This window comes from Halichoeres trimaculatus, unplaced genomic scaffold (assembly GCF_033239565.1).
Source record: "Halichoeres trimaculatus isolate MK-OKI-2021-1 unplaced genomic scaffold, fHalTri1.1 fHalTri1_scaffold_15, whole genome shotgun sequence".
Lineage (NCBI taxonomy): Eukaryota > Metazoa > Chordata > Actinopteri > Labriformes > Labridae > Halichoeres > Halichoeres trimaculatus.
In genome coordinates, this window is record NW_027437193.1 from 17,880,917 (window position 1) to 17,894,604 (window position 13,688).

The 13,688-nt window shown below is 40.9% G+C and overlaps 1 protein-coding gene across 1 annotated transcript in view; it reads left to right on the plus strand.

Moving 5' to 3' along the window:
- LOC141804257 (E3 ubiquitin-protein ligase Rnf220-like) overlaps window positions 1–13,688 on the plus strand; it is a 167,193-nt gene that overhangs the window by 57,036 nt on the left and 96,469 nt on the right. The gene's annotated exons all lie outside the window — the stretch shown is intronic.

The window sequence follows — 13,688 nt, forward strand, 5'->3', positions numbered from 1 at the left end:
GTGTTCACCTTCACTACAACATTGGTCATAGAAATTATTTTTAGCAAAGAAAACGCAGATCTTTGGCCCTGGTCGACCTGAACTGGATGCAAAAAAGTAGCAATTTAGAATAACCTGTAACCAGCAATATTGGTGGTAATAATCTCATTTCAAAGTGTGGATTATGATCAGGCATATACCTAAAAGGGAGACTTTTTAAGATCACTTTCAAAGTCCTCACAGCCCCTTTAATGCCAAGTCTTGTGAAAGTGTCTAAATCTCTTTCATAGCACCTATAGCATGGTAACTTCATGTGTGCTTTAAGCCCCTTAACCTCACTGTCCAGTGTTGGAAACACTGGTGCTTGTGTTAATTCTAAATCTCCCACCTAGAGCATGTAAGTGGAAGAATTTTCACTCTTCACTCCCAAAGGTGTCCATGTCTGATGTTCCCCACTCAAAGTCCCACCATGCTGCTCTACCTATCAGCACTAGGCACTCAATCAAAATTGCATCTGCTCTGCTTAACTCCAAAAATCATGTTCTGGTTCTGGGTGAGGTTTAGGCATGCTTCAGACTTGTGATGTGAATAGTAATGGACAAAAATAAAGCAGGATAGTGCCCCTCTTTGCCTTCCTATCCTTGAAAAAAAACAAAAGAAATTAATATGTATTACCATATAAACACACAAAAGTACTAAAAACTGGTGCCTTTGAGTACAGATACTAATTGCCAGGTACCAGGCATCGTTATGGTATCATTCCAAATATGAAAGGTACCCATCCATTGATTTGATTCATGGTCAGGAGTCCGTACATGGTGTTTTATTTTTTTATTTTTTTATCTTTATACTTTATGCTTTACCTGTGTCTGTGAGTTTCAGTTATTTGATACAATTTCTCCTTCTCTGTATTTCTTGTGTCAGTCGATCCTGTGAATGGGTCTGTACTTGGTTTTGGCTCTAACAAGCGTCCTCTAGAAACTTAAAGAAAGACGTACTTCCGAGTAAATTTCGAATCACTATGTGCCAAATTTACATGATGTTTTGGTGGGTGGGGTCACTGCAGTCACATCCAATGACTCTCAGTACCTCTAGTGCTTCATGCAACACTCTGACAGAAAACCTTTTTATTGTATCAACGTTTTCATGTTTCACTCTCACAGAGCTGCCTCTCCTCTAGCCTAGCTAGATCATCATACAAACTCACTGGATCAGGACCAACATATTTGAACTCCTGCAGCTGTTCAGGATGTTGATTTCTGTTCAGTCATCTCTGACAACAGGACAGAGAAGAAGAGAGCTCAGTCCTCCAATCTGTTCCATAAACAGGCACTCTGTCATCAATATTGTAGAGGAATCCATACTGCAGGACTAGAAGACTAATTAGAGCCCGCTCTAAATTATTTAACTCCCTCTGATTTTATTGATTTGTCAGTTCAGAGCTGCGACTCAGAGCTGTAAAATTGACTCTGCTGAAAGAGACATGCTCGTCTGCTGGTTTATGGCTGTCAGCACACACACACACACACACACACACACACACACACACACACACACACACACACACACACACACACACACACACACACACACACACTGCGAAAACACACAGTCATACATGTAGACAAGAGCTCACGTGCTAATAAAGAGGCTGGACACAGTGGATTATACAGTAAACTATAAAGTTGGAGGAGATTAATTAACAGAAGTGCAATTAAACACTTCCATGTTTCCCGTGCACACACCCTAAACCAGACACACTCGTAAACTAATGACACATCTCTCAATTAACACAGATCTCCATGTGGAGTGCAGGGAGCCCTGGGGATCCTGTTAGCCACCTGTTACTAATATCTCAACCCGAGCATGAGAGCATGAGGACACACACACACACACACACACACACACACACACACACACACACACACACACACACACACACACACACACACACACACACACACACACACACACACACACATTCTGCGATACTGGCCTTCAATCAGGAGCACAAACAGCAGCCTACATCAAGCAGGCTCTACACGTCTGGCTTGTTAGATGTTTGCTGAATTGGTTAAATGCCTAATTGGTTAATTGCAGAGGGATTATGTTCAGATGACTGGGGATCAATTGACCGGGCGCGCACATGAACAAGTATGATTGACAGATGCGGAAAATGATCTCGTAGGCTGTGAAGCAGGTTATAAGCAATGATTAACCAATCAGAGCTGATGTTCATTGATCCTTCAGACCTGGAGGTGAGCTGTAGATTATGACGGTAATATTTGTTTCATTGACGTTGAGCATTTCTCCAGATTTTGACATGTGCTTCAAATGGTAGCACAAAATGAAACTAGAAAAGCACGCAGAGAGCACAGACCTCCTCCAAGCATATTGTGATTTTCACGCAACACTTTGGTCCTACTTTAATGTTATACTTCCTTTCAGCAGACTGTCTGCTACAATTTGGTGTTAGTTGGAGGTTTGTGCGATAATTTGTTACCTATCAGTGTTAAAAATTATGGTGACCCAATATATACATTTTTTTAATGGATCTTAGTATCTAGAATATTGCCAGGATGTGGATTGTACTTTTACATCCGTCAGAAATTAAAATGATTTAGACTTTTATTGTTTTGTAAAGCAATATGACCATTTATTGTGGAGTTATATACACATATGGTGAAAACGGCCCTATCTCATAATGATAAAGAATCCTTTAAAAAAGTCCTGGATCCAGACAGTGATCCAGATCACCTCCAAAATGTAATCACTTCTTCCTTATCCCATTTTGAACACTTCCTGAAAATTTCACCAAGATCCGTTTACTTTTTGAGTTATATTGTTAACAGACAAACAAATAGACAAACTCTCCCAAAACTTTTTGGTGGAGGTAATTAAAAAAATAGAAAAAAGAAATTGTGTTTGAACCCTAAAATAAGCAACCCAAGCAGAGCTAAACTCATGCTTCCTTTACCTTGTGATGCAACTAAAACCTCCAACCAAAACTCAAATTACTCTTCAAAGCTCTTTTCAGAGTCAATAAGAACTCCTCAGAGCTGCAGCATATATAGAGAGACTGTCTTTACCTGTGTTCAGCTGCGTCCCACCTCTTTAATCGTGTGTGTTAAATAGTGTTCCAGCAAACCAGTAATGTGTCACATTTGTCTGCACAGCTGATGTCCAGGTGTGGGAGTGGAAGCTCAGGGAGGTTAAAGTTGTCAGCGCTCTGGTTCGTAGATCAAAAATGAAATCTAATGGTTGTGTCTGCCAAACACTGCAGGCTCCAGCTGTGCTCTGATGCCCTCATGACAGACAGGTGCAGCTGCTCTAGAAAAAGATAAAAACATGGTTAGCTTTACTACAGAATCAAATACAAGATTTTTGTCCAGTGATTGAAATCAAATGTGAACAAAAATGTGGTTTGTGGCTGTGGCTGTGGGGGAGTTTTGTTATTCAGATGAAAAATAACCTCACCTCAGTTTTAGAGACTACTGGCCAAATACTCCAGATCTCTGGTCCATCATGTCACCGGATCAGATAGGGTTGTATTTAAGTCAGCATGTCAACTCCAACGGGCTGCATCCCTGCTCCAACAAGTTGCAGCAGATGCACAAGCCTTCTAAATTTGCTGGTTGCTGAAGCTGTGACGTGTCTCCAAAAAAAAAAAAAGATTAAGTGGAACAGGAAGTTAGTTGAAACCACCTAAAAACACCCAGTGACTTTCATCAAGCAAACTTTGATCAAACCAGATTGTATTTAGCTTGACTACAACAACAAACCAACATACTGAGTTCAGCCAGGCCATGAGGCAACAGATTTGAGGTTTTACAGCCCAACTTGAATGTGTAGTCGCTCATCTTTATGGTGGCCAATCCTGAGCCTTGTTACTCCAGCTGTTTGGCAGTCCTGCAACCTACTGGACTGGACACCCAGCCAGTGAAAGTTGACAGATGACAGAACATGCAGTCAGCATACAATGGAGCGGGGTTGGACTGGAGTTGCATCTGGTGTATTCCTAGCTTTAAAGTGTCTGGATCACAAACTGGAGATGCAAGAGTTACCAGATGTAGATACTTATCTTAAACATGATACAGAGTTTATTTTACTGTAGGGTCAAGTGTTGTTTTGAGCAAGACATTTGGTAATAGATCAAAAGATAAGGGGTACATTGTGAGTATAGATAACATCAGACAGAAAATTGGAGATACACACACACACACACAAAAAAAATGGACAAGTAGGATACTGATAGATGCAAAAGGAGAGGATGTGATACAAACTTCTTGTCCAACAAAAAAAATCTTTTTTTTTTTTTCATCAGAGTTGTGTCATTTGTGGAGCAACTAATTATTTTATCTTTGTTCTTGGATATTTTAGTGAAATTCAATTTTCTTATGTTGGATTATTTTTTGTTTTTTTAGATTGCACTAGTTTTCTTGGCAATTCTAAGATTTAAGCAAAGTTTATGTGAAAGCTGGAACATTTACAGTCATTATCCATCGTATTATCAATGTTAACCAACATGTTAACAGCTCGTGATCCAATATGCAGATTGACTGTGTCACTAACGGATGACTTTTGAACTGACAGCAAATTTTCTCAAGCCAGAGCTCTCCATTGCTGAGATGTCATGTAGCAGCAATCAAACTCTCCGTTAACATTAGAGCATGGCCTCTGACAAATCCAGGGACCAGCACAACAACAGCAGATGTTTCAGGTGTGGGAGGGTTTCGGTCAATCCATCACTCTGCAATCATTCATCAAACTCCCTCACTCCCCTGTTTACTCGTCTCTTCTCTCTGTGCCCCCTCCTCTTTCTCTTCATTCATCAAACTCTGCAAACCAAAAGAAAACCAGCGGACCCTAAGGTACACCTGGCCTGCAGTCATCACACACACGCTAACACACACACGCATACGCATACACACATTCATACACACAAATCTACAACAAAAGAATTTCATTTCTGACCCCTGTGTCAATCAGCCGCAAAGAGATGTGACTATTTTTCATGTAGCTGAAACTCTGGCAGCTCTGCAGATGCTTTGGTGTGTGTGTGTGTGTGTGTGTGTGTGTGTGTGTGTGTGTGCGTTCGCTTTTCTACCCCGATGGGGACACTGCCATGTATACACACCAACACCGTGGGGACTAGAAAACCCCGTGGGGACAAAAACGTGGTCCCCACGGGTCAACCCCCACCAGCAAATAGGAAATGAGATTTCAGTATGACTGGTGAAGTTTCACAAAAGTCCCCTGCAGGCTATTTTTTTCTGATTTTGTGTGTGCTCTATAGCAATCCCAGAGGTTGAACCTGGTATTGCAGTGTGTATGTGAAGTCCTCAGCAGTCTGGCTTTTTGGAATTGTGAGTGTGTCCTATAGCAATCCCAGAGGCCGAACCAGGTATTGCAGGATTTCAACAAAGTCCCCACCAGCACTCATTTTTCAATGTGTAAACTCTTTTATGCAACTGAATACCATTTTGCTATTAGTATATTTTTATTACCCTTTAATTCATTTTCCTGTCCCTGATTTAATATTATAGATCAGAATAGAAAGTATATTAAATAAAGTTTGATTTTGTTTGTTTATTTGTTAAAATTTGTATGCTATTTATAATTCACAAATCATTTTTTTAATTTACAAAGATAATTTGCCACGCTTTTCACAGTTAGCCACTAGTTAATGGAACATGTGACAATGCCATGTGAAATATCAGCCACACAGGCTCATTGTTCAGGACAAATGCCTTTACAAAATGTTTTTGTTACCAGATTAAATTCACCACCTGAATCAAAAGCTCAAAGCAAATTGAACACTTCATTTGGGGAAACATTAGAATAATTAAGGAGGTGGACCAAATTGAATAGTTAAATCTGGGCTACTTTTTGAGTAGCCAAAAATGCATCAACCACTGAAAGCCAGGATTGTTAAACAAAATAAGTGAAAACAAATCATGACAAGCATCACAGTGAACCAGATCACACTCACAATCATTCCTCAGAGTATGCTAAATGCTCTGGCAGCAGGTCTGCAGTGAAAAACAACTTTGAAGAAGTAAAGAGTCACTCAAGAAGTTCACTTCCATTTTGGCTACTTTCAGTACATCAGAAAGCATCTGGAAATGAAGGGCACATTTTGTACATCATATTAAGTAACATAAAACTCATTCTCAGTGGAACTGAAGTCTGATATTTAGTGGGACTATTCAGTGCTGTCAAATGATGCACTGTATGAATTTTCAAGGGTCTAGCCCCATGGTAAGTCCCTCTTTTCAGCAGTGAGGCCTACTAGTAGTGATGAAGCCTGAGGCTGCAAACATGTCAAAAAAAAAATCCTGCTCTGTCATTTTTGGGTCTACTGACACCAAATCGGAGACAATCAGACAAGGCCAGCCCCTGACCTTTCATGTTTTTTTTCAGAGCGCTACCTCAAAACGGGCCAGAGTACAGGCCTGTTTCTAACTGGACAATTAACTCAAGTGCACCAAAATGTCACAAAGTCATCCAGAAGGGCAGACTGAATGCTCATGGAGCAGATCTTCAATGAAAACAACTTTAAAAACGTTAGTAGTCAATCAAGAAGTTCACTTCCATTTTGGGAACTTTCAGTACATCAGAAAGCATCTGGAAATGAAGGACACATTTTGTACATCATATTAAGTAACATAAAACTCATTCTCAGTGGAACTGAAGTCTGATATTTAGTGGGACTATTCAGGGCAGTCAAATGAAGCACTGTATGAATTTTCAAGGGTCTAGCCCCATGGATAGTCCCTCTTTTCAGCAGTGAGGCCTACTAGTAGTGATGAAGCCTGAGGCTGCAAACATGTCAAAAAAAAAATCCTGCTCTGTCATTTTTGGGTCTACTGACACCAAATCGGAGACAATCAGACAAGGCCAGCCCCTGACCTTCCATGTTTTTTTTCAGAGCTCTACCTCAAAAGGAGCCCAAGTACAGGCCTGTTTCTCCCTGGACGATTAACCCTTTATTGTCCAAAAAGGCTGAAATGGCCAAAAAGGGTCAAAATCTCACACATTCCTAAACCAAAGTGCATCAAACTTCACATGTTCTACATAATGGGGATAATGTGACTACTCATGCACGTTTTCAGACCTCCAGGCGCCTCTTAGAGACGGATGAGGGCCAAAAAGACACATTTTCCCAATAAATGTTCCTCTTCTGCTCTCAGTTCACTTCCGTAACACTTAGAGAGCTGAAACCTGGGATCTGGTACCTCTGAAAACTCTAATATCATACTCTGCTGGAACTGTCTGGCTAGCCCTTCCCAAACAAGAAGTAGCTACAGAAACAACCTTGAGACTTGGCTCTGAAATCACATGTTCACAAAGCTCACCTGAATCTCCCCTAAAAGTTTCAGTTCATTTGATGCAAAAACTTCCAATTTATGGGGCTTCAGAATCCAAAATTGTGAAATTTTGACTGTACGCCAGGGGTCACAGGAAGGTCATGGAGACACCAAACTATCACAGTTCAGTTCCAAATAAAACCAAGTATAACATACTAAAAGATCAGCCCCGAGGTCCCATTAGAAAAAAAATTGACCAATGGTCCTACTGGGAAAATCAGGGCTTGTTAGCCTTTTAAACCCTGAGAACATCCTGCCAGTGGGAATGGATGCTCACCCTTATTACTAACCCGATTAAGACCAAATTTTAAAGACAAGTACTGGGCCCCCCCAAGAGTCAGAATCTACAATATTAGCCTCCTAAACCAACAGGGAGCCAGATGGCACAGGTTTGATGTTTGGAGGTGTCTCCCTTTAATGTCCAAAAGGCCAACAAGGGTCAAAATTTCTCAGATTCCTCAACCAATTTGGACCAATGGCAATTTGCTTGATGCTGTGTCCTATGGCAATTCTGGTGTACATTTTCATGCCCATAGGAGCTAAAACACCAACAATGGAGCAAAAAAAGACAGGCTAACCGGGTCTATCTTCTAATAATGCAGTATAACCTTTAATAAAAACACTGAAAGCAACAATCACAGTTCACCAAACAGGCTCAAGGTCATCCAGAAGGGCAGACTGAAAGCTCTGGGAGCAGATCTGCAGTGAAAACAACTTGGAAGAAGTTAAGAGTCACTCAAGAAGTTCACTTCCATTTTGGCTATTTTCAGTACTTCAGAAAGCATCTGGAAATGAAGGGCACATTTTGTACATCATATTAAGTAACATAAAACTCATTCTCAGTGGAACTGAAGTCTGATATTTAGTGGGACTATTCAGGGCAGTCAAATGAAGCACTGTATGAATTTTCAAGGGTCTAGCCCCATGGTAAGTCCCTCTTTTCAGCAGTGAGGCCTACTAGTAGTGATGAAGCCTGAGGCTGCAAACATGTCAAAAAAAAAATCCTGCTCCGTCATTTTTGGGTCTATTGACACCAAATGGGAGACAATCAGACAAGGCCAGCCCCTGACCTTCCATGTTTTTTTTCAGAGCTCTACCTCAAAGGGGCCCAAGTACAGGCCTGTTTCTCACTGGACAATTAACTCAAGTGCAACAAATGGGACAAAGTCATCCAGAAGGGCATACTGAAAGCTCTGGGAGCAGATCTGCAGTGAAAACAACTTGGAAGAAGTTAAGAGTCAATCAAGAAGTTCACTTCCATTTTGGCTACTATCAGTACTTCAGAAAGCATCTGGAAGTGAAGGGCACATTTTGTACAACATATTAAGTAACATAAAACTCATTCTCAGTGGAACTGAAGTCTGATATTTAGTGGGACTATTCAGGGCAGTCAAATGATGCACTGTATGAATTTTCAAGGGTCTAGCCCCATGGTAAGTCCCTCTTTTCAGCAGTGAGGCCTACTAGTAGTGATGAAGCCTAAGGCTGGAAATGTGTTAAAAAAAAAATCCTGCTCTGTCATTTTTGGGTCTATTGACACCAAATCGGAGACAATCAGACAAGGCCAGCCCCCGACCTTCCATGTTTTTTTTCAGAGCTCTACCTCAAAAGGAGCCCAAGTACAGGCCTGTTTCTCCCTGGACGATTAACCCTTTATTGTCCAAAACGGCTGAAATGGCCAAAAAGGGTCAAAATCTCACACATTCCTAAACCAAAGTGCATCAAACTTCACATGTTCTACATAATGGGGATAATGTGACTACTCGTGCACGTTTTCAGACCTCCAGGCGCCTCTTAGAGACGGCTGAGGGCCAAAAAGACACATTTTCCCAATAAATGTTCCTCTTCTGCTCTCAGTTCACTTCCGTAACACTTAGAGAGCTGAAACCTGGGATCTGGTACCTCTGAAAACTCTAATATCATACTCTGCTGGAACTGTCTGGCTAGCCCTTCCCAAACAAGAAGTAGCTACAGAAACAACCTTGAGACTTGGCTCTGAAATCACATGTTCACAAAGCTCACCTGAATCTCCCCTAAAAGTTTCAGTTCATTTGATGCAAAAACTTCCAATTTATGGGGCTTCAGAATCCAAAATTGTGAAATTTTGACTGTACGCCAGGGGTCACAGGAAGGTCATGGAGACACCAAACCATCACAGTTCAGTTCCAAATGAAACCTAGTATAACATACTAAAAGATCAGCCCCGAGGTCCCATTAGAAAAAAAATTGACCAATGGTCCTACTGGGAAAATCAGGGCTTGTTAGCCTTTTAAACCCTGAGAACATCCTGCCAGTGGGAATGGATGCTCACCCTTATTACTAACCCGATTGAGACCAAATTTTGAAGACAAGTACTGGGCCCCCCCAAGAGTCAGAATCTACAATATTAGCCTCCTAAACCAACAGGGAGCCAGATGGCACAGGTTTGATGTTTGGAGGTGTCTCCCTTTAATGTCCAAAAGGCCAACAAGGGTCAAAATTTCTCAGATTCCTCAACCAATTTGGACCAATGGCAATTTGCTTGATGCTGTGTCCTATGGCAATGCTGGTGTACATTTTCATGCCCATAGGAGCTAAAACACCAACAATGGAGCAAAAAAAGACAGGCTAACCGGGTCTATCTTCTAATAATGCAGTATAACCTTTAATAAAAACACTGAAAGCAACAATCACAGTTCACCAAACAGGCTCAAGGTCATCCAGAAGGGCAGACTGAAAGCTCTGGGAGCAGATCTGCAGTGAAAACAACTTGGAAGAAGTTAAGAGTCACTCAAGAAGTTCACTTCCATTTTGGCTACTATCAGTACATCAGAAAGCATCTGGAAATGAAGGGCACATTTTGTACATCATATTAAGTAACATAAAACTCATTCTCAGTGGAACTGAAGTCTGATATTTAGTGGGACTATTCAGGGCAGTCAAATGAAGCACTGTATGAATTTTCAAGGGTCTAGCCCCATGGTAAGTCCCTCTTTTCAGCAGTGAGGCCTACTAGTAGTGATGAAGCCTGAGGCTGCAAACATGTCAAAAAAAAAATCCTGCTCCGTCATTTTTGGGTCTATTGACACCAAATGGGAGACAATCAGACAAGGCCAGCCCCTGACCTTCCATGTTTTTTTTCAGAGCTCTACCTCAAAGGGGCCCAAGTACAGGCCTGTTTCTCACTGGACAATTAACTCAAGTGCAACAAATGGGACAAAGTCATCCAGAAGGGCATACTGAAAGCTCTGGGAGCAGATCTGCAGTGAAAACAACTTGGAAGAAGTTAAGAGTCACTCAAGAAGTTCACTTCCATTTTGGCTACTATCAGTACTTCAGAAAGCATCTGGAAGTGAAGGGCACATTTTGTACATCATATTAAGTAACATAAAAACTCATTCCCAGTGGAACTGAAGTCTGATATTTAGTGGGACTATTCAGGGCAGTCAAAGGATGCACTGTATGAATTTTCAAGGGTCTAGCCCCATGGTAAGTCCCTCTTTTCAGCAGTGAGGCCTACTAGTAGTGATGAAGCCTGAGGCTGCAAACATGTCAAAAAAAAAATCCTGCTCTGTCATTTTTGGGTCTATTGACACCAAATGGGAGACAATCAGACAAGGCCAGCCCCTGACCTTCCATGTTTTTTTTCAGAGCGCTACCTCAATAGGGGCCCAATTCAATTGCTTATTACAATACAACTTTACACACAACAATAACCATAAATTTTACTCAAGTACAAGTAAATGTACTGGTGTTCAAAAAAAATACTTAGGTAAAAGTACAAAGTACTGTTCTTATAAACTACTCAGAGTATTGATTACTTTTGAACCAATCAATCTTTTATTGCATCGGTGACTATTGGGCCCCACGCCCAATATATTTTCTGAAAAGCCCCAAATCTTGAGTAATGTGAAGCACCGGAGTTCAACAGAAATATATATTATATACAAAGCAAACAGGAAAAGGAGATGTAAACTAATATTTTGATGGATAACCCTTTGAGACAATTATTAAAAATCAAGCTTTTCTGTTACTCTCCGTCAGACTTCTGCTCCTTTTCAAAAGTATTCTGCTGCTCTGATATGTCCAGGACCGTTTTTTTAATTATCGTTTTCAACTACAATCAACACATTTTATCCCCATTTTTCCCCCCAACATGAAAATGTTCAAGTCATGTGTCATTAAGACCCCTTGAAAAACAACTGGCCTAAGAAAAATGTAAATGAGTGTAAGGGTACCTGATGAGGAAAATGTCATCAGGTCAGAGCAGCTTTGTTTGACACACACTGGTATGCAAAAGTTTGGGCACCCCTGACAATTTCCGTTTTCTGTTATAAGTCATTGGGTGTTTGGATCAGAAGCTTCATAGTACTGACATAGTAATATTTTAGTGGTGAATTTTTTTTATTTTTTAGATTTATAGAATATTTGGAATGCATCATTAATTAAATTAATGAAAGAAATGAATTGTTTTATATTTAAAATATACATATTTATTTTAATATATTTTCAGCTCTACTAGATCTATTACGGCTAAAATGATAAGGGTTCTTTTGTAACTAGATGATTTCTGTCAAGAAAAGGAAAGGGTTAATACAGTTTCTGTGGAGAGTAAAGTGAGGAGTGGAGAAACAGCGTGCTGATTGTCAGCCATTAGCTTCAAAGGGACACCGCCCCCTGCACTTGCATGTGCACTGGAGAGCCGCGCTCTGCTGCCCATCCCCCTCCTCCGTCCGCCTCCTCTCACAGCGGCCTGGCGCATGAGATGGCAGCTAGACGGGTCCTGGCGCGATTCGGCCAAAGACTGAAGAAGTTACAGACTCATCATGATAGATGTTTAACACGGCATCAGAAGCTGGTAAGAATTTAACTTCTCTTAATCTTAACATGTTTGTAATTGTTTGTACTTTGCAAAACGGACTAAAAAGTTGTACAGTCAGTGATATAGATTTCTTTTCCAGTAAAAAAAAAAAACAGAAATGCGTGTTATTAATCACAGGCTCGAGTTTACATGCATGCATGGTTTTTAATCAATGAGTTATGGTAAACAGCAGCATTAGCCTACTGAATGTGGATGGAGCTATGCTAGCTCAGTAGCTTGGAACGAACTATTCTGCTTACTCCAAGCGGCGTGTGACAACTGTAATGCAGCAAACTATATCTTTCTATAACCTCTTCCCCGCGAAATTTCCACTATATATTGCTGAAAAAAATCAGTAAGGTTAACTTTAGAACGATTTATAGCGCAGCATGGCCTGGCAGGACTGCCTGTGAGCACATGGGGGTGGGGTGGGGTGGGGTGGGGTGATGGAGCACACGACTCTCCTGCCCTGCTCTGCTCCTCTCCTCCTTCTCTCCTCTGTGTCCTGTTTCTGCGTCAACGGAGGAACTCCTGCGGTATGAAACAGCCTTATGTGAACTAAAAAGGGAGTTTTGTGCTCAGCCTCTCTCCTGTGTTCTGTGTACTGAGGTTGGGCTGATAGTGGACTGTTACTCAGACTTAAAACAGACATTCACTGTATATAATGATTGAGTCTAAGTATCTTAAAATAAGTTGAGTTCAGTCAGACAGCTCACATCATTTGTCATTTAAGCATGTATTGTTCTTTTGTGAATGAATGAGTTTGGTGTCAGGGCTTGGGGAATAAGATATAAAATGTATGACTTCAGGTAGATGCTGGGGTGGCAGAGGGACTGAAGGAAGGCAATATGTTTCTTGTGAGGCAGCAGTGTCAGTGACAGGCAGAGAGGAAGCTGGGTTCCTTTTTAAAATTTAAATCTTGTGCCAAATGTGGAGAGTGTGGATGATTGGTATGGTCATGTCACGTGGGTGAAGCAGCGCAGCTCCAGTTGCCTGTAGCAGACTATACTTCAGTTGCTGTAGACATTAGGCTGACAGCAGCGTAGCCCTTCTGTACCAGCAGCAGAGGAAGGAGGCCTCAAGAGAGGAGGAATTTTGACACAGAGCTGTTAAAGACTGCAAAGACCTGCAGGCAGCCTTTTTTAACAGTAGTACGCAGTCCTCATTATTTCTAATGTAAAATCTGATCAGGGGCATTAATCTATTAGCTACAGCACTGTGCCACTTTTAAAAGCATATAAAGGAAACACTGAGAGATCAGCCCAACCTTTTCACACACATATGAGTGGTTAAATATTTGTTGTCTCACAGAATAATCTTTAATAGTGGAAGGCAATCAAAACCGTCGCACAGTACAGCCCTGATATAGTTGGCTATATATAGTATACATAGCCCTGATATGGTTGTTTCTCATGTGCCAACTGTATTTTTTTAATATAAAGAACATGAAGTTAGTGAATTTTTTATTCTGCATGGAAATAAAATAAACAAAGTTCTGA